The sequence below is a fragment of the Bufo bufo genome, chromosome 6, assembly GCF_905171765.1.
Source record: "Bufo bufo chromosome 6, aBufBuf1.1, whole genome shotgun sequence".
NCBI classification, from domain to species: domain Eukaryota; kingdom Metazoa; phylum Chordata; class Amphibia; order Anura; family Bufonidae; genus Bufo; species Bufo bufo.
In genome coordinates, this window is record NC_053394.1 from 227,153,244 (window position 1) to 227,180,721 (window position 27,478).

Sequence of the window (27,478 nt, forward strand, 5' to 3'; positions counted from 1 at the left end):
AAAACGACCAGCCAACAAGAGTATTATGTCTCCTTCGTTGGAGAAAAGGGTACAAAATGGGATTTCCTTCAAGAAAGGGATTTTGAAATCACGTGTGCCAAGATCAAAAAGTCCAAGTTTATCCCACTTGCAGATCCTACTTGGCTAGAAACATACACCTTGCTTCCCAAAACACCCCCGAAATGCATCTCACTCATATATACGCAGTTGTTGAGGGATGGGAACAGCAGTATACCTTCTTACGTTGGAGCCTGGGAAAAAGAGCTGAACTGCGTGCTAGATGATAGAGACAGGAGATATGTTCTGACTCATTCACATGGATTCTCCAAGTGCATTTAGACCCAAGAAAACTCCCTGAAAATACTCACTAGATGGTACAGAACTCCTGAATGGCTATTTCAAATGGGATTAGTGCCGGATGATCTTTGTTGGAGATGCGGGAATGATAAGGGATCTTTGTCACACATCTGGTGGTTCTGCCCGAGTCTGAGGAAGTTCTGGGAAGATATTGAAAAGATGATTAACCAGATTTGTTCCGTAAATCTGAAGCTTACACCGGAGCTAGTCCTACTGTGGCTACCCTTGGCCGACTTCAGACCGGGCAGAATGAATCTACCCACACATATGATAGCGGCTGCTAAGTTATTGGTCCCTATAAAATGGAAGGATAAGGATCCACCGTCCCTAAAGATGTGGCATGAAAAAATGAATGACATGTGCAGAATGAATGAGTTAGTGGGTTGGACATGTCATACTAGAGATAAATATTTGCAAGTATGGGAACCATGGATAAAATATACTAAAGAGAGTGGGAGCGACAGAGATTAGTTGGAGTTGGTGCTACCGAGTGGGCAAGCTTGCCTTAGAGAATCTATCCAGGGTATTGGAGAATATGTTTGACCATTAGGTCTGACCTAGACATAACATAACATTTCAGTTTGACCTTTAGCCTAGCCTTTTGATCAAGTAGGTGACAAAACCTAGTGAATATTGGAAAAGAGTCATAGAGGACAGGATTATTATTATTATTATTATTATTATTATGTTTTTATGTTGTTTTCTTTATGTTTTTGTATTTTATTTTGTTCTTTCCAGCTCACTTATGCATACATTTGGTGATTAACAGACCTGCTTTGACGTGATTGTACTTATTCACCTACCTGTGTTGTCGGGGTAATGCCCTGGAAGCCTAGATTGTACTAGAATATGTCAATGTGAAAAATTGCAATCTGTTATCTGCCTCAATGTAATTGTACATGGTCTGCTTTTACTTTATGTAAACTGTGAACTATTACCTTTTCAATAAAAACAGATTTTACTAAAAAGCAGTGTAGGCTACCTCCTCATCCTCTAGCGCTGCTTCCACCTACACCTCCACATCCACCGCCTCCTCAACCTCCTACTCCATATGGACCTCGTCCTCCAAGATCAAGATTTTATTTTATTTTTTTACATATTTTATGTTATTTTAAGTAATTTCCCTATCCACATTTGTTTGCAGAGCACTTGCCATGCTCTTAACCACATTTTGCTGCCATTTGCAGCCCTCTAGTCCTTTCCATGACTTTTTTTCAGCCATTTTAATGCTCAAAAGTTCGGGTCCCCATTGACGTAAATGGGGTTCGAGTTCGGGGTCAAGTTCGGATCCCGAACTCGAACTTTTTTGTGAAGTTCGGCCGAACCCGTCAAACCCGAACATCCAGTTGTCCGCTAAACTCTACTTATTAGTGTTGGGTGGGAAGAGGTTAAAGAGAGATCTTGGCCTATTAATAATTTTTGCAGCTGTGTAACCATTAAGATCGGTGGAAAGTGCACTTGTATAAAATCTGCCAGTCCATGCTAGCTGAGAACTGTTATTGATGTACTTACATAGTAACATAGAATATAAGGCCGAAAAAAGACATTTGTCCATCCAGTTCGACCTGTTATCCTGCAAGTTGATCCAGAGGAAGGCAAAAAAAAAAACTGTGAGGTAGAAGCCAAATTTCCCAACTTAAGGGTAAAAAATTTCCTTCCCTACTCCATTCAGGCAAATCAGATGACTCCCTGGATCAACAACTCATCTCTAGTAGCTGTAGCCTGTAATATTATTACACTCCAGAAATATATCCAGGCCCCTCTTGAACTCTTTTAGTGAACTCACCATCACCACCTCCTCAGGCAGAGAGTTCCATAGTCTCACTGCTCTTACCGTAAAGAATCCTCTTCTATGTTTGTGTACAAACCTTCTTTCCTCCAGGCTCAGAGGATGTCCCCTTGTCACAGTCACAGTCCTGGGGATAAATAGATCATGGGAGAGATCTCTGTACTGACCCCTGATATATTTATACATCATAATTAAATCTCCTCTTAGTTGTCTTTCTTTTTTTTCTAAAGTGAATAACCCAAATTTTCAGGGTACTGTAATTTCCTTATTCCAGTTATTTTTGTTGCCCTCCTCTGAACCCTCTCCAGCTCTGCTATGTCATATGCCTTGTTCACAGGAGCCCAGAATTGTACACAGTACTCCATGTGTGGTCTAACTAGTGATTTGTAAAGTGGTAGGACTATGTTCTCATCACGGGCATCTATGCCCCTTTTGATGCAACCCATTATCTTATTGGCCTTGGCAGCAGCTGCCTGACACTGTTTTTCACAGCTTAGTTTTATTTTCACAAAAATTCCTAGGTCCTTTTTCATGTCAGTTTTACCCAAAAATACAGCAACAAAATGGGATATCTTTAAAGGGTTTCTATCACTTGGTATGACATAATTAGCTGTCAGACACTAGCGATCTGCTAGTGTCTGCTCTGGCCAACCATCCTACTATAATCACTTGTGGGGCAGCGGTTTTGCTAAAAAACTAACTTTTATAAATATGCTAATGAGCCTCTAGGTGCTATGTGGGCGTCATTAGCACCTAGAGGCTCCGTCTACCTTCATACACAGCCGCCGCCCAGCGCGTCCCTCCAGCCCGCCCATGTCCTCCTCCGTGTGACGCAGCGGACGAGTTCTCGCGCATGCGCCGTGCGCGGCTGTCTTCGGCGCATTTGAGATCTCAGCTCGGAGCGGTCAGACATTTAATGCGCATGCGCGGCTGTATTCGGCGCATGCGCATTGAATGTCTGACCGCTCCGAGCTGAGATCTCAAATGCGCCGAATACAGCCGCGCACGGCGCATGCACGAGAACTCGTCCGCTGCGTCACACGGAGGAGGACATGGGCGGGCTGGAGGGACGCGCTGGGCGGCGGCTGTGTATGAAGGTAGACGGAGCCTCTAGGTGCTAATGACGCCCACATAGCACCTAGAGGCTCATTAGCATATTTATAAAAGTTAGTTTTTTAGCAAAACCGCTGCCCCACAAGTGATTATAGTAGGATGGTTGGCCAGAGCAGACACTAGCAGATCGCTAGAGTCTGAGAGCTAATTATGTCATACCAAGTGATAGAAACCCTTTAAAAGTATCCTAAAAGCTCATTGTGAGAGGTACATACCGTATGGGAATAAAAAGGTTAAGGAGCAAAAAGAAACCAATGTGGATAAACAGAACTGTGAAGAAAGCAATAAATGACAAAAAGAAAGCATATAAAACACTAAAACAGGAGGGTAGCACGGAAGCACTGAAAAACTATAAGGAAAAATATAGAACATGTAAAAAAACAAATAAAAGCGGCCAAACTAGAGACCGAGAGATTAATTGCCAAAGAGAGTAAAACTAACCCTAAAATGTTCTTCAATTATATAAATGTTAATAAGTATAAATCTGAAGGTGTCGGCCCTTTAAAGAGTAATGAGAGGGGGATTCGCAGAGAGAGACGAGGAGAAAGCAAAGCTGTTAAATATTTTTTTCTCCAATGTATTCACTGAGGAAAATAAACTGTCAGATGAAATGCTGAATGTTGAAATAAATTCCCCATTAAAAGTGTCCTGTCTGACCCAGGAAGAAGTACAACAGCAACTTAAAAAGATCAAAATAGACAAATCGCCAGGACCGGATGGCATACACCCCCGTATCCTAAGGGAATTAAGTAATGTCATAGCCAGACCCTTATTTCTGATATTTGCGGACTCTATACTGACAGGAAATGTCCCACAGGATTGGCGCATGGCAAATGTGGTGCCAATATTCAAAAAGGGTCCAAAAACAGAGCCTGGAAACTATAGGCCGGTAAGTTTAACATCTGTTGTGGGTAAACTGTTTGAAGGTTTTCTGAGAGATGCTATCTTAGAGCATCTTAACGGAAATAAGCAAATAACGCCATATCAGCATGGCTTCGTGAGGGATCGGTCATGTCAAACTAATTTAATCAGTTTCTATGAGGAGGTAAGTTCTAGACTTGACAGCGGCGAATCAATGGATGTCGTGTATCTGGACTTCTCCAAAGCATTTGACACTGTACCACATAAAAGGTTAGTATATAAAATGAGAATGCTCGGACTGGGAGAAAACGTCTGTAAGTGGGTAAGTAACTGGCTCAATGATAGAAAACAGAGGGTGGTTATTAACGGTACACACTCAGATTGGGTCACTGTCACTAGTGGAGTACCTCAGGGGTCAGTATTGGGCCCTATTCTCTTCAATATATTTATTAATGATATTGTAGAAGGCTTGCATAGTAAAATATCAATTTTCACAGATGACACTGAACTGTGTAAAGTAATTAACACTGAAGAGGACAGTATACTGCTACAGAGGGATCTGGATAGATTGGAGGCTTGGGCAGATAAGTGGCAGATGAGGTTTTACACTGACAAATGTAAAGTTATGCACATGGGAAGGAATAATGCAAGTCACCCGTACATACTAAATGGTAAAACACTCGGTAACACTGACATGGAAAAGGATCTAGGAATCTTAATAAACAGCAAACTAAGCTGCAAAAAACAGTGTCAGGCAGCTGCTGCCAAGGCCAATAAGATAATGGGTTGCATCAAAAGGGGCATAGATGCCCGTGATGAGAACATATTCCTACTACTTTACAAATCATTAGTCAGACCACACATGGAGTACTGTGTACAGTTCTGGGCTCCAGTGAACAAGGCAGACATAGCAGAGCTGGAGAGGGTCCAGAGGAGGGCAACTAAAGTAATAACTGGAATGGGGCAACTACAGTACCCTGAAAGATTATCAAAATTAGGGTTATTCACGTTAGAAAAAAGACGACTGAGGGGAGATCTAATTACTATGTATAAATATATCAGGGGGCAGTACAGAGATCTATCCCATCATCTATTTGTCCCCAGGACTGTGACTGTGACGAGGGGACATCCTCTGCGTTTGGAGGAAAGAAGGTTTGTACACAAACATAGAAAAGGATTCTTTACGGTAAGAGCAGTGAGACTATGGAACTCTCTGCCTGAGGAGGTGGTGATGGTGAGTACAATAAAGGAATTCAAGAGGGGCCTGGATGTATTTCTGGAGCTTAATAATATTACAGGCTATAGCTACTAGAGAGGGGTCGTTGATCCAGGGAGTTATTCTGATTGCCTGATTGGAGTCGGGAAGGAATTTTTTATTCCCCTAAAGTGAGGAAAATTGGCTTCTACCTCACAGGTTTTTTTTTGCCTTCCTCTGGATCAACTTGCAGGATAACAGGCCGAACTGGATGGACAAATGTCTTTTTTCGGCCTTATGTACTATGTTACTCTGTTACTAGTATGTATGACTTGCATTATTCCTTTCCATGTGCATAACCTTACATTTGTCAGTGTTAAACCTTATCTGTCACTTCTCTGCCCAAGCCTCCAATCTATCCAGACCCATCTGTAGTAGTATACTGTCCTCTTCTGTGTCAATTACTTTACACAGTTTAATGTCATCTGCAAAAATGTATATTTGACTGTGCAAGCCTTCTACAAGATGATTAATAAATATATTGAAGAGAATAGGGCCCAATACTGACCTCTGATGTACTCCACTAGTGACAGTGACCCAATCTGAGTGTGTACCATTAATAACCACCCTCTGTTTTCTATTACTGAGGCAGTTACTTACCCACATACAGACGTTTTCTCCCAGTCCAAGCATTCTCATTTTATATACTAACTTTTTATGCGGTACAGTGTCAAATGCTTTGGAGAAGTCCAGATATGCGACATCCATTGATTCGCCGCTGTCAAGTCTAGAACTTAGCTCCTCATAGAAACTGATTAAATTAGTTTGACATGACCGATCCCTCATGAAGCCATGCTGATATGGCGTAATTTGCTTATTTTCATTGCGGTACTCCAAGATAGCATCTCTTAGAAAACCTTCCAACAGTTTACCCACGATGGATGTTAAACTTGCCGGCCTATAGTTTCCGTGCTCTGTGTTTGGACCCTTTTTGAATACTTGAACTTGAATCTTCAGTAGAGATCTGTTCTGCTGCACATCTGCCTTATCATTGCCTCCTCCACCTCTGCACGGGATTCTATCTTGCATTGCACAACTTGTTGCCATCAAAGGCACCCCTACCATCATCAAGCAGGAGAAGCTCTAAGAGCAGTGTGTGCACTGAAGGGAGGAAAGGTGTACCCTACCCTGCACATCCCAGGTCTTCCCTGGATATCCCAAGGGATCATCAAAGTGAGTAACTACAACTGTATTTATTGCTACTATCACTACTCTTATCCTCTACTGGGCTAGTGTATGTATATATACATACATATGTAAAGTGTGTATAGTGATAATAGAGACAATAGCCATGGACAAAAGTACTACTATAAAGTATATGTCTAAAGTAATGCTTCATCAAATGTAATGACCAATCTCATTGGTAAAATTTTTATGTTTTATCCATGATCACCAGCATTTTGTAAATAATTGAAGTGCACCAGTGACTGTTTCACAAAAAGAAAAAGCTATTATCCTAGCAGAAACATCATCCAAATTTATGAACTTGTACAGTACCTAACATTAATAAAATGAATGTCATTTCAACAGAGGTGCAGTAGAGTTTTCACTTGAACATAGTTGTTTTACAGCCAGAGACATTGTTTATTATGACATTTTATGTGGTTATAAATTTGTGTGTGTTTGGTCAAGTACTATGATTTATACTGATATATTTTGGTTCTCAGTTTGGAAACTGCAAAAATACTAAATTACAAGAATATGAACAAGGACAAAACAAAAGTGAGGGTTGAATGTAATTGTGAAGAGCAGAATATAGAAAACTCATTAGCGTTATGTATGAGATTTACGATGGCTTTCAACAATTAACAGAAAGGTAAGGTAGTTTCTTAAAAAACATCAAACCATTTAAGACTTGAACATCAAAATCTCTTCACTGTAATTTTATAGACCAAGAAATAGACCAAGTTAGGACATGATCTAAAACCCATACATTTTTATTAATTGTACTGTACACAAACAGTGTGTAGCTTAGCTTATATGCATTCTAAAAAGTAAAATCAATGGTTATAACATGGTAATATTTAAAAGTGTAAAGCTGACAGAGGGAAAGGTGGAGAAAAATGATTGACTATATTTTTTCTTGACATAAGCAAAAGCTACAGATATGCACTGCCAAGCTACTTTTCTGAAACCACCCGTAGATTTCAGATCTATATCCACTCCTATAATATAATATGTAAGGTCAATGGGCACCTTTGCACTGATGCATTTAATTCTTTGCAAAATGCAAGATTGAGAAACTTTCTAAATAGTCTCCATTAAAAAATTATAACATTTTGCATCTGCAGAGTCTGTGGATATCCTTCACCTAGCTGCTGTTGAGTCTGACATAAATCCATCAGAACTCTGTTTCTATTTTTTCTGTACTAAGGGAGGTACTAGCTAACATAGGCTGTAGCTAGGTGGCAAAGCAAACACAAGGCAGCTTGCAGGAGGAAGATAGCGGCATCACTAGGAAAGACACCCTACAAGTGCAGGTTGCAAACTATATACAAACTGGATTCCAAAAAGTTGGGACACTATACAAATCGTGAATAAAAACTGAATGCAATGATGTGGAGGTGCCAACTTCTAATATTTTATTCAGAATACAACATAAATCACGGAACAAAAGTTTAAACGGAGAAAATGTACAATTTTAAGGGAAAAATATGTTGAATCAGAATTTCATGGTGTCAACAAATCCCCAAAAAGTTGGGACAAGGCTATTTTCACCACTGTGTGGCATCTCCCCTTCTTCTTACAACACTCAACAGACGTCTGGGGACCGAGGAAACCAGTTTCTCAAGTTTAGAAATAGGAATGCTCTCCCATTCTTGTCTAATACAGGCCTCTAACTGTTCAATCGTCTTGTGCCTTCTTTGTTGCACCTTCCTCTTTATGATGCGCCAAATGTTCTCTATAGGTGAAAGATCTGGACTGCAGACTGGCCATTTCAGTACCCGGATCCTTCTCCTACGCAGCCATGATGTTGTGATTGATGCAGAATGTGGTCTGGCATTATCTTGTTGAAAAATGCAGGGTCTTCCCTGAAAGAAATGACGTCTGGATGGGAGCATATGTTGTTCTAGAACCTGAATATATTTTTCTGCATTGATGGTGCCTTTCCAGACATGCAAGCTGCCTATGCCACACACACTCATGCAACCCCATACCATCAGAGATGCAGGCTTCTGAACTGAGCGTTGATAACAACTTGGGTTGTCCTTGTCCTCTTTGGTCCGGATGACATGGCGTCCCAGATTTCCAAAAAGAACTTGACTCGTGACTCGTCTGACCACAGAACAGTCTTCCATTTTGCCCCACTCCATTTTAAATGATCCCTGGCCCAGTGAAAACGCCTGAGCTTGTGGATCTTGCTTAGAAATGGCTTCTTCTTTGCGCTGTAGAGTTTCAGCTGGCAACGGCGGATGGCACGGTGGATTGTGTTCACTGACAATGGTTTCTGGAAGTATTCCTGAGCCCATTCAGTGATTTCCTTTACAGTAGCATTCCTGTTTGTGGTGCAGTGTCGTTTAAGGGGCCGGAGATCACGGGCATCCAGTATGGTTTTACGGCCTTGACTAGGGATGAGCGAACCCGAACTGTATAGTTCGGGTTCGTACCGAATTTTGGGGTGTCCGTGACACGGACCCGAACATTTTCGTAAAAGTCCGGGTTCGGGTTCGGTGTTCGGCGCTTTTTGAAAGGCTGCAAAGCAGCCAATCATCAAGCGTCATACTACTTGGCCCAAGAGGCCATCACAGCCATGCCTACTATTGGCATGGCTGTGATTGGCCAGTGCACCATGTGACCCAGCCTCTATTTAAGCTGGAGTCACGTAGCGCCCCACGTCACTCTGCTATGATCAGTATAGGGAGAGGTTGCAGCTGCGACGTTAGGGCGAGATTAGGCAGATTAACTCCTCCAAAAGACTTCATTCTGTGATCGATCTGCATCTGTGGATCATTGAAGTGCTATTATTGACTTGCTCACTTTTTTGAGGCTGCCCATAGCGTTTTTAGATCACTTTTTTTCTGGGGTGATCGGCGGCCATTTTGTGACTTGTGGTGCGCCAGCACGAGCTATCACCAAGTGTATTTAACCATCGATAGTGTGGTTATTTTGTGCTATATCCTACATCAGCTGCAGGCTGAGCCTGTGTCACCCAAGTGCATTTAACCATCAACAGTCTGATTATTTTTTGGCCATATACAGTGGGGGAAATAATTATTTGACCCCTCACTGATTTTGTAAGTTTGTCCAATGACAAAGAAATGAAAAGTCTCAGAACAGTATCATTTCAATGGTAGGTTTATTGTAACAGTGGCAGATAGCACATCAAAAGGAAAATCGAAAAAATAACTTTAAATAAAACATAGCAACTGATTTGCATTTCATTGAGTGAAATAAGTATTTGAACCCCTACCAACCATTAAGAGTTCTGGCTCCCACAGAGTGGTTAGACACTTCTACTCAATTAGTCACCCTCATTAAGGACACCTGTCTTAACTAGTCACCTGTATAAAAGACACCTGTCCACAGAATCAATCAATCAAGCAGACTCCAAACTCTCCAACATGGGAAAGACCAAAGAGCTGTCCAAGGATGTCAGAGACAAAATTGTAGACCTGCACAAGGCTGGAATGGGCTACAAAACCATTAGCAAGAAGCTGGGAGAGAAGGTGACAACTGTTGGTGCGATTGTTCGAAAATGGAAGGAGCACAAAATGACCATCAATCGACCTCGCTCTGGGGCTCCACGCAAGATCTCACCTCGTGGGGTGTCAATGGTTCTGAGAAAGGTGAAAAAGCATCCTAGAACTACACGGGAGGAGTTAGTTAATGACCTCAAATTAGCAGGGACCACAGTCACCAAGAAAACCATTGGAAACACATTACACCGCAATGGATTAAAATCCTGCAGGGCTCGCAAGGTCCCCCTGCTCAGGAAGGCACATGTGCAGGCCCGTCTGAAGTTTGCCAATGAACACCTGAATGATTCAGAGAGTGACTGGGAGAAGGTGCTGTGGTCTGATGAGACCAAAATAGAGCTCTTTGGCATTAACTCAACTCGCTGTGTTTGGAGGAAGAAAAATGCTGCCTATGACCCCCAAAACACCGTCCCCACCGTCAAGCATGGGGGTGGAAACATTTTGCTTTGGGGGTGTTTTTCTGCTAAGGGCACAGGACAACTTATTCGCATAAACGGGAAAATGGACGGAGCCATGTATCGTGAAATCCTGAGCGACAACCTCCTTCCCTCTGCCAGGAAACTGAAAATGGGTCGTGGATGGGTGTTCCAGCACGACAATGACCCAAAACATACAGCAAAGGCAACAAAGGAGTGGCTCAAGAAGAAGCACATTAAGGTCATGGAGTGGCCTAGTCAGTCTCCGGACCTTAATCCAATCGAAAACCTATGGAGGGAGCTCAAGCTCAGAGTTGCACAGAGACAGCCTCGAAACCTTAGGGATTTAGAGATGATCTGCAAAGAGGAGTGGACCAACATTCCTCCTAAAATGTGCGCAAACTTGGTCATCAATTACAAGAAACGTTTGACCTCTGTGCTTGCAAACAAGGGTTTTTCCACCAAGTATTAAGTCTTTTTTTGTTAGAGGGTTCAAATACTTATTTCACTCAATGAAATGCAAATCAGTTGCTATCTTTTATTTAAAGTTATTTTTTCGATTTTCCTTTTGATGTGCTATCTGCCACTGTTACAATAAACCTACCATTGAAATGATACTGTTCTGAGACTTTTCATTTCTTTGTCATTGGACAAACTTACAAAATCAGTGAGGGGTCAAATAATTATTTCCCCCACTGTACTACATCTGGTGCAGGCTGAGCCTGTGTCACCCAAGTGCATTTAACCATCAACAGTGTGGTTATTTTTTGGCCATATATTACATCAGGGGCAAGTTGAGCCTGTCACCCAGCGCCTAAAAAATAGACCTGACATTTCTATTCAACCAAATCTGTACTGTTTTAGCTGGTCAAGTTATTTGTATTGACCGTAAAAGCACACTTTTTTTTCTGGGTTGAAAAAGCATTCCCAAATTTGCCATTCTCAAAATAACTAGTTTCTGGTATTTGAGGCCTACTTGAAATCTATCCCAAAAAGAAAATCTTACATTGAAGGTATTGATAGTGTCATTCAGAAAAACCTAAGACACACGCTAGCATGCTGATAGAAGTGTGATTCTGTGATTAAACATATACCTGTCACACAGCGCAAAAAAAAACAGGTCTCACATCTCTATTCAACCAAATCTGCACTGTTTTAGCTGGTCAAGTTATTTGTAGTGACCGTCAAACAGACTTTTTGTTCGGGGTTGAAAAAGCATTCCCAAATTTGCCATTCTCAAAATAACTAGTTTCTGGTATTTGAGGCCTACTTGAAATCTATCCCAAAAAGAAAATCTTACATTGAAGGTATTGATAGTGTCATTCCGAAAAACCTAAGACACACGCTAGCATGCTGATAGAAGTGTGATTCTGTGATTAAACCTATACCTGTCACACAGCGCAAAAAAAAAACAGGACTCACATCTCTATTCAACCAAATCTGCACTGTTTTAGCTGGTCAAGTTATTTGTAGTGACTGTAAAAGCACACTTTTTTGTTCTGGGTTGAAAAAGCATTCCCAAATATGCCATTCTCAAAATTGTGGTGAACGGGAACAATGAGGAAAACATCTAATAAGGGACGCGGACGTGGACATGGTCGTGGTGGTGTTAGTGGACCCTCTGGTGCTGGGAGAGGACGTGGCCGTTCTGCCACAGCCACACGTCCTAGTGAACCAACTACCTCACCCCCAGTAGCCAGCAGAATTTACAGCGATATTTGGTGGGGCCCAATGCCGTTCTAAGGATGGTAAGGCCTGAGCAGGTACAGGCATTAGTCAATTGGGTGGCCGACAGTGGATCCAGCACGTTCACATTATCTCCCACCCAGTCTTCTGCAGAAAGCGCACAGATGGCGCATGAAAACCAAGCCCATCGGTCTGTCACATCACCCCCATGCATATCAGGGAAACTGTCTGAGCCTCAAGTTATGCAGCAGTCTCTTATGCTGTTTGAAGACTCTGCTGGCAGGGTTTCCCAAGGGCATCCACCTAGCCCTTCCCCAGGGGTGGAAGAGATAGAATGCACTAACGCACAACCACTTATTTTTCCTGATGATGAGGACATGGGAATACCACCTCAGCACGTCTCTGATGATGACGAAACACAGGTGCCAACTGCTGCGTCTTTCTGCAGTGTGCAGACTAAACAGGAGGTCAGGTATCAAGACTGGGTGGAAGACGATGCAGGGGACGATGAGGTCCTAGACCCCACATGGAATGAAGGTCGTGCCACTGACTTTCACAGTTCGGAGAAAGAGGCAGTGGTGAGACCAAGCCAACAGCGTAGCAAAAGAGGGAGCAGTGGGCAAAATCAAAACACCCGCCGCCAAGAGACTCCTCCTGCTACTGACCGCCGCCATCTGGGACCGAGCACCCCAAAGGCAGCTTCAAGGAGTTCCCTGGCATGGCACTTCTTCAAACAATGTGCTGACGACAAGACCCGAGTGGTTTGCACGCTGTGCCATCAGAGCCTGAAGCGAGGCATTAACGTTCTGAACCTTAGCACAACCTGCATGACCAGGCACCTGCATGCAAAGCATGAACTGCAGTGGAGTAAACACCTTAAAAACAAGGAAGTCACTCAGGCTCCCCCTGCTACCTCTTCTGCTGCTGCCGCCTCGGCCTCTTCTGCTGCTGCCGCCGCCTCGGCCTCTTCTGCTGCTGCTGCCGCCGCCGCCTCGGCCTCTTCCTCCGCCTCTGGAGGAACGTTGGCACCTGCCGCCCTGCAAACATTGAATGTACCACCAACACCACCACCTGCCTCACCAAGCATCTCAACCATGTCACACGGCAGCGTTCAGCTCTCCATCTCACAAACATTTGAGAGAAAGCGTAAATTCCCACCTAGCCACCCTCGATCCCTGGCCCTGAATGCCAGCATTTCTAAACTACTGGCCTTTGAAATGCTGTCATTCAGGCTGGTGGACACACACAGCTTCAAACAGCTCATGTCACTTGCTGTCCCACAGTATGTTGTTCCCAGCCGCTACTACTTCTCCAAGAGAGCCGTGCCTTCCCTGCACAAACAAGTGTCCGATAAAATCAAGTGTGCACTGCGCAACGCCATCTGTGGCAAGGTCCACCTAACCACAGATATGTGGACCAGTAAGCACGGCCAGGGACGCTATATCTCCCTAACTGCACACTGGGTAAATGTAGTGGCGGCTGGGCCTCAGGCGGAGAGCTGTTTGGCGCACGTCCTTCCGCCGCCAAGGATCGCAGGGCAACATTCTTTGCCTCCTGTCTCCTCCTCCTCCTACTCAGCTTCCTCCTCCTCTTCTTCCACCTGCTCATCCAGTCAGCCACACACCTTCACCACCAACTTCAGCACAGCACGGGGTAAACGTCAGCAGGTCATTCTGAAACTCATATGTTTGGGGGACAGGCCCCACACCGTACAGGAGTTGAGGCGGGGTATAGAACAACAGACCGACGAGTGGTTGCTGCCGGTGAGCCTCAAGCCTTGCCTGGTGGTGTGCGATAATGGGCGAAATCTCGTTTCAGCTCTGGGACTAGCCGGTTTGACGCACATCCCTTGCCTGGCGCATGTGCTGAATTTGGTGGTGCAGAAGTTCATTCGCAACTACCCCGACATGTCAGAGCTGCTGCATAAAGTGCGGGCCGTCTGTTCGCGCTTCCGGCGTTCACACCCTGCCGCTGCTCGCCTGTCTGCGCTACAGCGTAACTTCGGCCTTCCTGCTCACCGCCTCATATGCGACGTGCCCATGAGGTGGAACTCCACCTTGCATATGCTGGACAGACTGTGGGAGCAGCAGCAGGCCATAGTGGAGTTTCAGCTGCAGCACGCACGGGTCCGTCGCACTGTGGATCAGACCCACTTCACCACCAATGACTGGGCCTCCATGCGAGACCTGTGTGCCCTGTTGCGCTGTTTCGAGTACTCCACCAACATGGCCAGTGGCGATGACGCCGTTATCAGCGTTACAATACCACTTCTATGTCTCCTTGAGAAAACACTTAGGGCGATGATGGAAGAGGAGGTGGCCCAGGAGGAAGAGGAGAGGGAGGGGTCATTTTTAGCACTTTCAGGCCAGTCTCTTCGAAGTGACTCAGAGGGAGTTTTTTTGCAACACCAGAGGCCAGGTACAAATGTGGCCAGACAGGGCCCACTACTGGAGGACGAGGAGGACGAGGATGAGGAGGAGGTGGAGGAGGATGAGGATGAAGCATGTTCACAGCGGGGTGGCACCCAAAGCAGCTCGGGCCCATCACTGGTACGTGGCTGGGGGGAAACACAGGACGATGACGATACGCCTCCCACAGAGGACAGCTTGTCCTTACCTCTGGGCAGCCTGGCACACATGAGCGACTACATGCTGCAGTGCCTGCGCAACGACAGCAGAGTTGCCCACATTTTAACGTGTGCGGACTACTGGGTTGCCACCCTGCTGGATCCCCGGTATAAAGACAATGTGCCCACCTTACTTCCTACACTGGAACGTGATAGGAAGATGCGCGAGTACAAGCGCACGTTGGTAGACGCGCTACTGAGAGCATTCCCAAATGTCACAGGGGAACCAGTGGAAGCCCAAGGCGAAGATAGAGGAGGAGCAAGAAGTCGCCAACGCAGCTGTGTCACCCCCAGCTCCTCTGAAGGCAGGGTTAGCATGGCAGAGATGTGGAAAAGTTTTGTCAACACGCCACAGCTAAGTGCACCACCACCTGATACGGAACGTGTTAGCAGGAGGCAAGATTTCACTAACATGGTGGAACAGTACCTGTGCACACCCCTCCACGTACTGACTGATGGTTCGGCCCCATTCAACTTCTGGGTCTCCAAATTGTCCACGTGGCCAGAGCTAGCCTTTTATGCCTTGGAGGTGCTGGCCTGCCCGGCGGCCAGCGTTTTGTCTGAACGTGTATTCAGCACGGCAGTGGGCGTCATTACAGACAAACGCAGCCGCCTGTCTACAGCCAATGTGGACAAGCTGACGTTCATAAAAATGAACCAGGCATGGATCCCACAGGACCTGTCCATCCCTTGTGCAGATTAGATATTAACTACCTCACCTTAACAATATATTATTCTACTCCAGGGCACTTCCTCATTCAATACTATTTTTAATTTCATTTTACCATTATATTGCGGGGCAACCCAAAGTTGAATGAACCTCTCCTCTGATTCTCTGTTACGGGACCGCTCTCCTCTGTCTGGGTGCCGGGGCCTAAATGTGTGACAGTGGCCTGTTCCAGTGGTGGGTGACGTGAAGCCTGATTCTCTGCTATGACATGAAGACAGATTCTGCGCTGACATAAGGCCAGATTCTCTGTTACGGGACCTCTCTCCTCTGCCTGGGTGCCTGGGCCTAAATGTGTGACAGTGGCCTGTTCCAGTGGTAGGTGACGTGAAGCCTGATTCTCTGCTATGACATGAAGACAGATTCTGCGCTGACATAAGGCCAGATTCTCTGTTACGGGACCTCTCTCCTCTGCCTGGATGCCTGGGCCTAAATGTGTGACAGTGGCCTGTTCCAGTGGTGGGTGACGTGAAGCCTGATTCTCTGCTATGACATGAAGACAGATTCTGCGCTGACATAAGGCCAGATTCTCTGTTACGGGACCTCTCCTCTGTCTGGGTGCCGGGGCCTAAATGTGTGACAGTGGCCTGTTCCAGTGGTGGGTGACGTGAAGCCTGATTCTCTGCTATGACATGAAGACAGATTCTGCGCTGACATAAGGCCAGATTCTCTGTTACGGGACCTCTCCTCTGCCTGGGTGCCTGGGCCTAAATGTGTGACAGTGGCCTGTTCCAGTGGTGGGTGACGTGAAGCCTGATTCTCTGCTATGACATGAATACAGATTCTGCACTGACATAAGGCCAGATTCTCTGTTACGGGACCTCTCTCCTCTGCCTGGGTGCCTGGGCCTAAATGTGTGACAGTGGCCTGTTCCAGTGGTGGGTGACGTGAAGCCTGATTCTCTGCTATGACATGAAGACTGATTCTGCGCTGACATGAAGTCAGATTCTCTGCTATGGCATAAAGAGACTGATTCTCTGCTGACATGAAGCCAGATTCTTTGCTATGGCATGAAGAGACTGATTCTCTGCTTACGTGAAGCTAGATTCTCTGCTATGGGACCTCTGTCCAATTGATATTGGTTCATTTTTATTTTTTTCATTTTAATTTTAATTCATTTCCCTATCCACATTTGTTTGCAGGGGATTTACCTACATGTTGCTGCCTTTTGCAGCCCTCTAGCTCTTTCCTGGGCTGTTTTACAGCCTTTTTAGTGCCCAAAAGTTCGGGTCCCGAACATTTCTGGGAAGTTCGGCCGAACTTCTCGAACCCGAACATCCAGGTGTTCGCTCAACTCTAGCCTTGACACTTACGCACAGAGATTGTTCCAGATTCTCTGAATCTTCGGATGATGTTATGCACAGTTGATGATGATAGATGCAAAGTCTTTGCAATTTTTCGCTGGGTTTCACCTTTCTGATATTGCTCCACTATCTTTCTGCGCAACATTGTGGGAATTGGTGATTCTCTACCCATCTTGGCTTCTGAGAGACACTGCCACTCTGAGAAGCTCTTTTTATACCCAATCATGTTGCCAATTGACCTAATTAGTGTTAATTGGTCTTCCAGCTCTTCGTATGCTCAAATTTACTTTTTCCAGCCTCTTATTGCTACTTGTCCCAACTTTTTGGGGATTTGTTGACACCGTGAAAATTTGAATCAATTTATTTTTCCTTTAAAATGATACATTTACTCGGATTAAACGTTTGATCTGTCATCTACGTTCTATTACAAATAAAATATTGACATTTGCCATCTCCACATCATTGCATTCAGTTTTTATTCACAATTTGTTTAGTGTCCCAACTTTTTTGGAATCCGGTTTGTATCAGTGGGGTCTCAAAATGAAGATTGCAGACTAAAACTTAGCACAACTTTTTTTTTTCAAATCAAGGTAACTGCAAACATATGAAAAAAGTATTTTTTTCAATGTTAAAGGTGTCCATAACCTTTAGGCTTCTATCCTGACAGCGTTCACAACACGGGACTTTATGGTGGTGGATCTTAACATGGAGAGCTTATAGGAAAGAAGAAAGCTCACCTAAGAGAAATGGCATTTTTGTAGCATAATATTACACTATATCTGAACATTCTGACCCTAAGGGGGATTTCACAAGACTGTCTCCATTTTGCAGTCCATAAATCTCGTTTTACTCATCCTCAAAAAGAACAAAATATGACACACTCCCTTTTTTTTTTTTTTGCGGGAGCTGCGGAATTGAACTGTGGTGTCCTTTTCCGCATTTTTTGTGGCCCATTGCAAAAAATGTGGATAAAATGCGGAAATGAAAATTAAAAAATCATTTGTGTGAATGGGGCTTAATACTCATGGGTAGGGATTAGCGAACTTCATATTTTGAAGTTCGAGTTCGTGTTCAGGTTGGGGTATATGCTGACTTGCATTATGGATTCCGTTACCACGGACCATAACGCAATTCCATGACGGAATGCATAACAGAATGCCTTTAGAGGCATTATGTTATTCATTCCGTCATAATAGAAGTCTATGGCTTGCATAACGGATCCTTCCGGTTTCTGTTATGCAGGAGAGGACTCTCAGGACTTCTATTATGATGGAATGAATAACGGAATGCCTCTAAAGGCATTCCGTTATGCATTCCGTCATAGAATTGCGTTATGGTCCGTGGTAATGGAATCCATAAAGCAATTCAGCATATGCCCCAACCTGAACACAAACTCAAACTTCAAAATATGAAGTTCGCACATCCCTACTCAGGGTCACTGCCTACAACATAAAATTAATTTTACTTGTTGAAGTGAATCTGACACTCTTTCATAGCATTATTTTTAATGGAAAAAAAAGTCAAAACCAAGATTAAAATGCCAAACAAAACTTCCATTAAGTCTTCCGCGATCGGATAATGTTTTATGAGTGGAATCAATGGATTTATAAAAGGTGACAGCAAAGATTATACCATGTCAAATAGCTTTTTTCTTTCTTTCTAATATAAAAATTACCCAAAATGACACCTCACAGTTACCCTTTACTCACATGCGAGCACACATACACTTTGGATAATGGTGATGAGTTTGCTAATGAAAGTGGATATAAGCCATTCTATCATAATTACTGAATGTAGATTTCAGTAGCAGAAGACATTTGCAATCTGAATGCATGCTCATTATGAAAACACTCACATAATTTTTAGTTCAGCAAGCGCTGCTGAAGACACAAAAAAGACAGGCAATTTAGTTATGACTGGGATGCATTTTATCTTACTCTTTATTATAGTCACTAACATTATGCTAAAAATCAGTCAAATATTCGCTACATTTTGCAAACTCTGAAAGTTTACAAGTAAAAGAACAGCTGTAAGTAAATCTTGCATACAACTCTGACACTTTTAGCTTCATACATTCAAAATTCAAAAGTTGCCTCTTTAAACCAAAACCCTATTTTTATTCTGTGCAGTTTTATTTTCTGTATAGTTATAATGCACTCCAAATCAGGACAAAGTCAGCGCAAATAATATATGTAGGGTTGTCACGCGTGTACCTCGCACCACTATGCACCGTTGTACTGGGAGGGTAGCCCTGCCAACCGGATAAACCATGACTTCTAGACCTATCAGGGTGACTGGAAACTGAGCCATTCAGGTTTCTGACTGTGTGCCCAATCCTAGAGCTAGGCAGGAGATTTAAGACAGCTGATTCCTATCAACATTGCCTGTTATTTTATTGGTTTTAAGGGCTCTATACTGTGCGACTTAATACAGACTTTATCTGGTCATCTGACTTCTGGCATGTTTGGCAGGTCTGCTACTAGTGTGTCCTCACTAGTATTCTGTTCCTAGCTGCCAAGTCCATCCTGTCTTGCAGTGGGCTGAGGCTCTAGTGGATACCTAGGGTAGCCTCATACTATCCAAAGTGGTTTGGGAAGGCTAGTAGAAGTTTTACGGTACACTGGAGGTGGTCCAGATGGTTACTATAATATTCCCTAACAGTATATACCTGAATATTTGACTTGGATCAGTCCAGGAATAACACAAAGGAAAAGAACTCTAAAAGGTTTCAGCTCATTCCCTGTCAGTTAAAATCCTCCTTCTTTTATGTCAGTTAAATGCCCTTTAGTATCCTAATCTCCTGTAGACACTCTTTTTTGGCACTGGTACACTAATTTGCATTATTAGACCTAGTACCCACTGCTTCACCTTCAGTAACCAGTTTTTGAAACATCTTACTCCCTTACATAATTGTTCCATTGATTATTTAAAAAGAAAATACACACAAAATTGTGTTGGTGCAACTGAAACAACTTTTAATTAATACCTTAAAAAACAAGCCAAGTAGCATAAAATTTCTCATGACAGAAATTTAATATTGATAAAAGATCTATAAAAAGTAGCACTGGCCACTTAGAAGTCACGCTAGGATGCTCCAAAAAGGTGAAATGTCTTGGTCATATGTTGCCTGGAGATGCTCTAGTCCATAGTGCAGTGCAGGAGATGCTTAAGTGCTAAAGTTGCCATTCTCTCCCTAGCATGTCTCATCTAGCCTGCACTAATATCTGTGAATAGAAATTACAGGGCTACTGAATGGACAAAGGTTTACCCTACTAAAATAGGCATATTAGACATATACAAACCAACACTTCTGCAATCTACACATGTTGGATATATATATATATATATATATATATATATATATATATATCTCCAAAAAAGAGGAACAAATTCCAGCTTCCCAATAAAAACAATGGTCTTCATTGAACAAGCGATAAAAACTCCCTTAGAAAAAAACACTTTTATCTACACGTTTCGAATTAAAACATTAAAATCCTTATTCATGACAAATGCAAGTGTACACAACACACAATGATATAGGGGACTGCCTCCAATCAGTCCGCTTTGGTTAATAACTTTGGGATTTTATTTTTGAACTTGAAAACCATTAAAAAACCTGGTTCCAAAGTTTGCTTTGCCAGAGTGCATATATTTTAATGCTGTACGGAGACGGATCTCCGTACAGCATTAAAACAAAGTTTGGAGTGAAGCGACTAGGGATCTTGGATCCGAAGCACGCTTTGCTCAGTACTACTATTTGGCCAATTTTGTGTGCACACTTACTTTTCTATTCATGTCATTAAAAAGGTTAGGTCAGGATTGATGTAAAAAATGATCAGACATCATATAGTAAATGACAATCTTTCTAACAAAGCTACAACTAACTGTATCTCACATGGAACTAGATCTCCCCATTCATTGCTCTAACAATTGTTCTGCTAGATTTATTTCAGGATGGCAGCTCAGGGGGCTTGTCTTTTCTGCTGTAGCTCTTCCCTGTAACTACCACAGCTTCTAACACAAGATATGGCTCGTGGTGCTATACAGATTAGTGAGGAGCGGCATAGGCAATATTCGTTTTCACGATATTTCGCAAATTTATGGCCTAATATTCACCATAAATTCACAAATTCTAGAATTTGCAATCTCCAGTCATTATTTTCTTGATTGCGAAAATCGGCAATGTAATTTGCGCGTATTGTGCGTGCAATACAGGCATGGCTCACTTTTGCTACATTTGTCAAGCTGCTAGAAGTTTCCTGAAACTGAAGAAAATGGTTGGCAGCAACTCCTGATTGAGTGCTTCAATATATTTGCGATTTCGCAAATCGGCACTAATGATGCGCATATTTTTGACGCAATACATGCAACTTCACATTTTATCAGGTCTGAGTAGATATTACTGATTGGTGGACTAAGTATTGTTGTGACATCACAGCACTATGTCTGCAGCATGTATGTAACACATATGTGTGCACAGTAATGCCTATCAGACTATCTAACACCTTGCATTGGAACCTATCAGCTACACTATATCCCTATCTAACTAGTGATGAGCGGCAGGGGCTATATTCGAATTTGCGATATTTCATGAATATTTGGGCGAATATTCATCATATATTTGCGAATTCGCTATCTTCGCTCATTATTTTTTTTAATGGGAAAATTGTAATGTAAAATTTGCTTACTGCACATGCGAAAAAGAGGAGTGTCCCAGTTTTCAAACTACCCGAAGTTTGAGGAGATTGGAAAACATGGTTGGCAGCAATTTTTACTGAGGAAGAACTCTTGATCACAAAGTAATTTGACATTACAGCTAGAGTTGAGCAGACACATGGATGTTCGGGTTCGATGGGTCCTGACCTTGACCCTGAATCCGAACCCAGTCAATGGGGACCCAAACTTTAGAGCACTAAAATGGCTCTAAAAAAGTCATGGAAAGAGCTAGAGGGCTGCAAATGGCAGCAAAATGTGGTTAAGAGCATGGCAAGTGCTCTGCAAATAAATGTGGATAGGGAAATTACTTCAAATAACATAAAATAGGTAAAAATATAAAATAATAATCTTGATCTAGGGGGAGGAGGTCCATAAGGAGTAGGAGGTTGAGGAGGCGGTGGATGTGGAGGTGTAGTTGAAAGCGGCAGTGGAGGAGGAAGAGGTAGCCAACACAGTTTTTTGGTTTTGTTTTTTATTTTATTTTATTATAATTATAATTTTTTTGTTTAAATTTGGGTAGACCCCAAAACATTGGGAAATATAAAAAATAAAACAAAGAGAAAGTGCGCTGGAGTACAACAATGGCTAAGTGAGGCCGGTATAGATGTCTATTCTGCAAAAGGTGCTTGTCCACATTGGCTGTGGACAGGCGGTTGCACTTGTCTGTGATAACCCCCTCCTGCTGTGCTAAACAAATGTTCAGACAAAACACTGGCTACAGGGCAGGCCAGCACCTCCAAGGCGTAAAGGGCAAGCTCAGGCCATGTGCCCAATTTGGAGACCCAGAAGTTGAAGAGGGCAGACCAATCAGTTAGTATGTGTAGGCGTGTGCACACATACTGCTCAAACATGTTGCATGTCCCCGTGACGTCCACGATCCAATTGGATATCTTCTCTATCAACTTTCGATGTTCTTTTATGCGCCTACCATGGTGGTCACGGGTAACAGGGAATCGGGGTTCCATGCCAGAGAGGGAGCGTGAGAAAGTGATACCACATCCAAGGGAGGTCAATGGATGAAATTAAATGTGATCAAGCGGAAATGTAGGACATATTATTATTTTTAAGTAAAGGAGGGGGCGCTGGGCAATAACCCACTCCCGACTCGGGAAAGTAGTGCCAATAAATAACAATACAGGACTCCTAAGATGCCCTGTTATTGGAATGATCAATAAAAAATTACAGGGAATGTCACTGGGGTATTTTTTATTTGGAAACATTAGACAGGAGAGGCCCTGCTGCCGCTTTGTTGACTCTAGAAAACTTCTACCTGATCGCACATCCCCGTGACGTCCACGATCCAATTGGATATCTTCTCTATCAACTTTCCATGTTCTTTTCCGCGCCTATCATGGTGATCAAGGGTAGTGGGGAATCAGGGTTCCACGCCGGAGAGTTAGCGTGAGAAAGGGATAACACATCCAAGGGAGGTCAATGGCTGAAATGTGATTGAGCGGAAATGTAGGACAAGTTATTAAAGCGGAAGGATCAAATAAAAAGAGGGGGTGTGCGTCAATTAAAGACAAATTTTAGAAACTTAAGTCCCTGTCACCTATGCAGAGTAGGGGTTTTTCATTGGCAAAAATGGGTTAATGTCACCCACCAATGGAACAGACAATTTTTAAAAAATTTTGGTCCCTGTCAACTATGCAGAGCAGGGGTTTATTCACGGCGAAAATTGTAAAATGTCACCGAAGAATGTAACATATGCTTTTGAACCCTGCTCCCTCTTTTGCTGTGCTGGTGCCTCTGTGCGACCACTGCCTCTTCCTCCCAACTAGACAGGTCACTCGCATGACCTTGATTCCATGTGGGGTCTAGTACCTCATCATCCTCCACATCATCTTCCACCCACTCTTTACACCTGCCCTCCTTGTTGGTCTGCAGACTGCAGAAAGCCTCAGCAGTTGTCACCTGTGTTTTGACATCATCAGAGACGTGCTGCGGTGGTCTTCCCATGTCCTCATTAGTGATAGAGTGATAGAGATATTTTGCAAATATTCGCTAGAATATTGGTTTCATATTTGCGAATATTCGTATTCGAGATTATTTTTGAGATTGCGCAAAGTACACCATTTTACAGCCCTTGCTGCATCTGCACGTGTGAAATTCAAGCGTTATATACAGCTGTCATATTCTGTTAGTAAAAAAACACCCTTTTTGGGCAAAATACTTAATATTGCAGACCTTGCTGCATCTGTGATTGTTAAAAACAAGTTTGAAATACTTCAATAATTTTCTGGCTTTGAAAAAACACCCATTTTTGGCAATAACCTTCATCTTGGGCCTCTGCCACATTAGTCGGTGGGCAATTTAAGCTAGAAATACAGCTATAATTTTTTGGGTTTTCAAAAACACTCTTTTTGGGCAAAATACACAATTTTACAGCCCTTGCTGCATCTACACGTGTGAAATTCAAGCGTTATATAAAGCTGTCATATTCTGTTAGTAAATAAACACCCTTTTGGGGCAAAATACTTAATAGTGCAGCCCTTGCTTCATCTGTGATGGTTAAAAATAAGTTTGAAATACTTCAATAATTTTCTGGCTTTCAAAAAACACCAATTTTTGGCAATAACCTTCATCTCGGGCCTCTGCCGCATTAGTCAGTGTGCAATTTAAGCTAGAAATACAGCTATAATTTTTGGGGTTTTAAAAAACATCCTTTTTGGGCAAAATACACAATTTATAGCCCTTGCTGCATCTGCACGTGTGAAATTCAAGCGTTATATACTGCTGTCATATTCTGTTAGTAAAAAATACACCCATAATGGGCAAAAAACTTAATTTTGCAGCCTTTGCTGCATACGTCATTGTGATATACACTCTTTAGATACTGTGGTTCTATTCTGCTATTAATAAAACACCCATTTTGGGCAAAAATCTTTAATTGCGGCCTAGTCTACATCTGAATGTGTGAGATACACCATTTAGATACTGTGGTTCTATTCTGCTATTAGAAAAACACCCATTTTGGGCAAAAATCTTAAAGGATAACTGTCATATATATTTTTTTTTTTGAGTATTGGATTGTGGTGATTAATATCACCTTGGTGGCTCTATTTCAACTTTTCACTGTGTATTCAATTCCCCCTTAATTCCACATTTTTGTTCCCTGTACTGTCTACTTTTACCTGTGCTTAAAGTAGGGTTGCTAGGCATGGTCCGTCTATTTGTTGATAGACGAGGTGGAGGATGAGGAGATGGAGGAGGAGGAACCATGTTCACAGCAGGGTGGCACCCAGACCAGCTCATAGACATCACTGGTGCATGGCTGGGGGGATACAGAGGACACAGACGATATACCTCCCACAGAGGACAGCTTTTCGTTGCCTCTGGGCAGCCTGGCACACATGAGCGATTACATGATGCAGTGTCTCCGCAACGACCGCCGAGTTGCCCACATTTTAACTTTTGTTGTTTACTGGGTGGCCACTCTGCTGGATGTCCGTTACAAGGACAACGTACCGTCCTTAATTCCCTCACTGGAGCGTGATCGTAAGAGGCGCGAGTACAAGCGCACGCTGGCAGATGTGCTTCTGGTGGCATTCCCACCTGACAGCGGGGGCACAGTGGAAGCACAAGGCGAAGGCAGAGGAGGAGAAAGAGATTGCCAATAGAGATGTCCCGAACTATTCGCTGGCAAACAATTCCCGGCGAACATGGCTTGTTCGCATTCGCCGCGGCAGGCGAACATATGCGATGTTTGGTCCGCCCCTATACATCATCATTGAGCAAACTTTGACCCTGTACCTCACAGTCAACAGACACATTCCAGCCAATCAGCATACCCTCCCTCCCAAACCCTCCCACATCCTATCAAAAAGCAAGGACAACAGTGTCACAAATTTGACAGGGTTTATTAATCGCATTGCAAATTCAACTTAGAGCTGGGTTCCTAATGGTTGTATTGCTAGAATATAATGAAGATTGAGAATATAGTGCTATATTAGTTATATTCGTCAATTCTAGCAATACAACCATTAGGAACTTAGATCTAAGTTGTAATCACAATGCGATTAATGCAGGTTATATTAATCGCATTGTGAATTCAACTTTGAGCTGGGTTCCTAATGGTTGTATTGCTAGAATATAACGAAGATTGAGATATATAGTGCTATATTCGTTATATTCGTCGATTCTAGCAATACAACCATTAGGAACTCAGATCTAAGTTGTAATCACAATGCGATTAAGGCCGAGTTCACAAGGGCACTGAATCTGGACCCATTCATTTCTATGGGGCTGCACACATGAGCTGTGATTTTCACGCATCACTTATGCGTTGCGTAAAAATCGCAGCATGCTCTATATTGTGCGTTTATCACGCAACGCAGGTCCCATAGAAGTGAATGGGGCTGAGTGAAAATCGCAAGCATCCGCATTCAAGTGCGGATGCGGTGCGATTTTCACGCATGGTTGCTAAGATGACTATTCACTGTATTATTTTCCATTATAACATGGTTATAAGGGAAAAATAATAGCATAATGCTTAGTAGGTGGTCAATTGAGGGTTAAAAAATAAAAAAATAATTAACTCACCTTCTCCTCTTGATCGCGTAGCTGCCGGTCTCTTCTTACTTCTTTAATCATGAGCTGCCGGCTAAAGGACCTGTGGTGATGTCAGATCACATGGTCCAATCACATGATCCATCACCGTGATTGGACCATGTGATCTGACGTCACCACAGGTCCTTTAGCAGGCAGCTCATGATTAAAGAAGTAAGAAGAGACCGGCAGCTACGCGATCAAGAAGAGAAGGTGAGTTAATTATTTTTAACCCTCAATTGACCACTTACTAAGCATTCTGTATTAAAGAATTCTATTATTTTCCCTTATAACCATATTATAAGAGAAAATAATAACATCTACATAACATCTACACAACACCGAACCCACAATCATTTTTTTATCACGCGCGTGCAAAACGCATTGCACCCGCGCAATAAAAACTGAACAACGGAACGCAATCGCAGTAAAAACTGACTGTAATTGGGTACCTACTCGCGCGGGTTTGCCGCAACGCATCCGGACCTTATCCGGACACGCTCATGTGAACTCAGCCTAATACAGGTTATATTAATCGCATTGCGAATTCAACTTAGAGCTGGGTTCCTAATGGTTGTATTGCTAGAATATAACGAAGATTGAGAATATAGTGCTATATTCGTTACATTCGTCAATTCTAGCAATACAACTATTAGGAACTTAGCTCTAAGTTGAATTCGCAGTGCGATTAATGCAGGTTATATTAATCGCATTGCAAATTCAACTTACCACACTCTGCGCCAACTACGTAATTTTCCATGGGAGTTTTGCCATGGATCCCCCTCCGGCATGCCACAGTCCAGGTGTTAGTCCCCTTGAAACAACTTTTCCATCACTATTGTGGCCAGAAAGAGTCCCTGTGGGTTTTAAAATTCGCCTGTCTATTGAAGTCTATGGCGGTTCGCCCGTTCGCGAACATTTGTGTAAATTTGCGTTCGCGAACGGAAAATTTTATGTTCGCGACATCTCTAGTCGCCATGCAGCTGGGGCACCACCAGCACCTCAGAAGGCAGGGTTAGCATGGCCGAAATGTGGAAAAGATTTGTCAGAACGCCACACCAACTAGCACCACCAGCTGATATGGAACGTCTTAGCAGGAGGCAGCATTTTACCAACATGGTGGAGCAGTATGTGTGCACATGCCTACACCTACTGAATGGCAGGTCTGCCCCCTTCAACTTCTGGGTCTCCAAATTGGGCACATGGCCTGAGCTTGGCCTTTACGCCTTGGAGGTGATAGCCTGCCCTGCAGCAAATGTATTATCTGAACGTGTGTTTAGCACGGCAGGGGGCGTTATCACAGACAAGAGCAGCCGCCTGTCCACAGCCAATGTGGACAAGCTCACTTTCATTAAAATGAACCAGGCATGGATCCCACAGGAC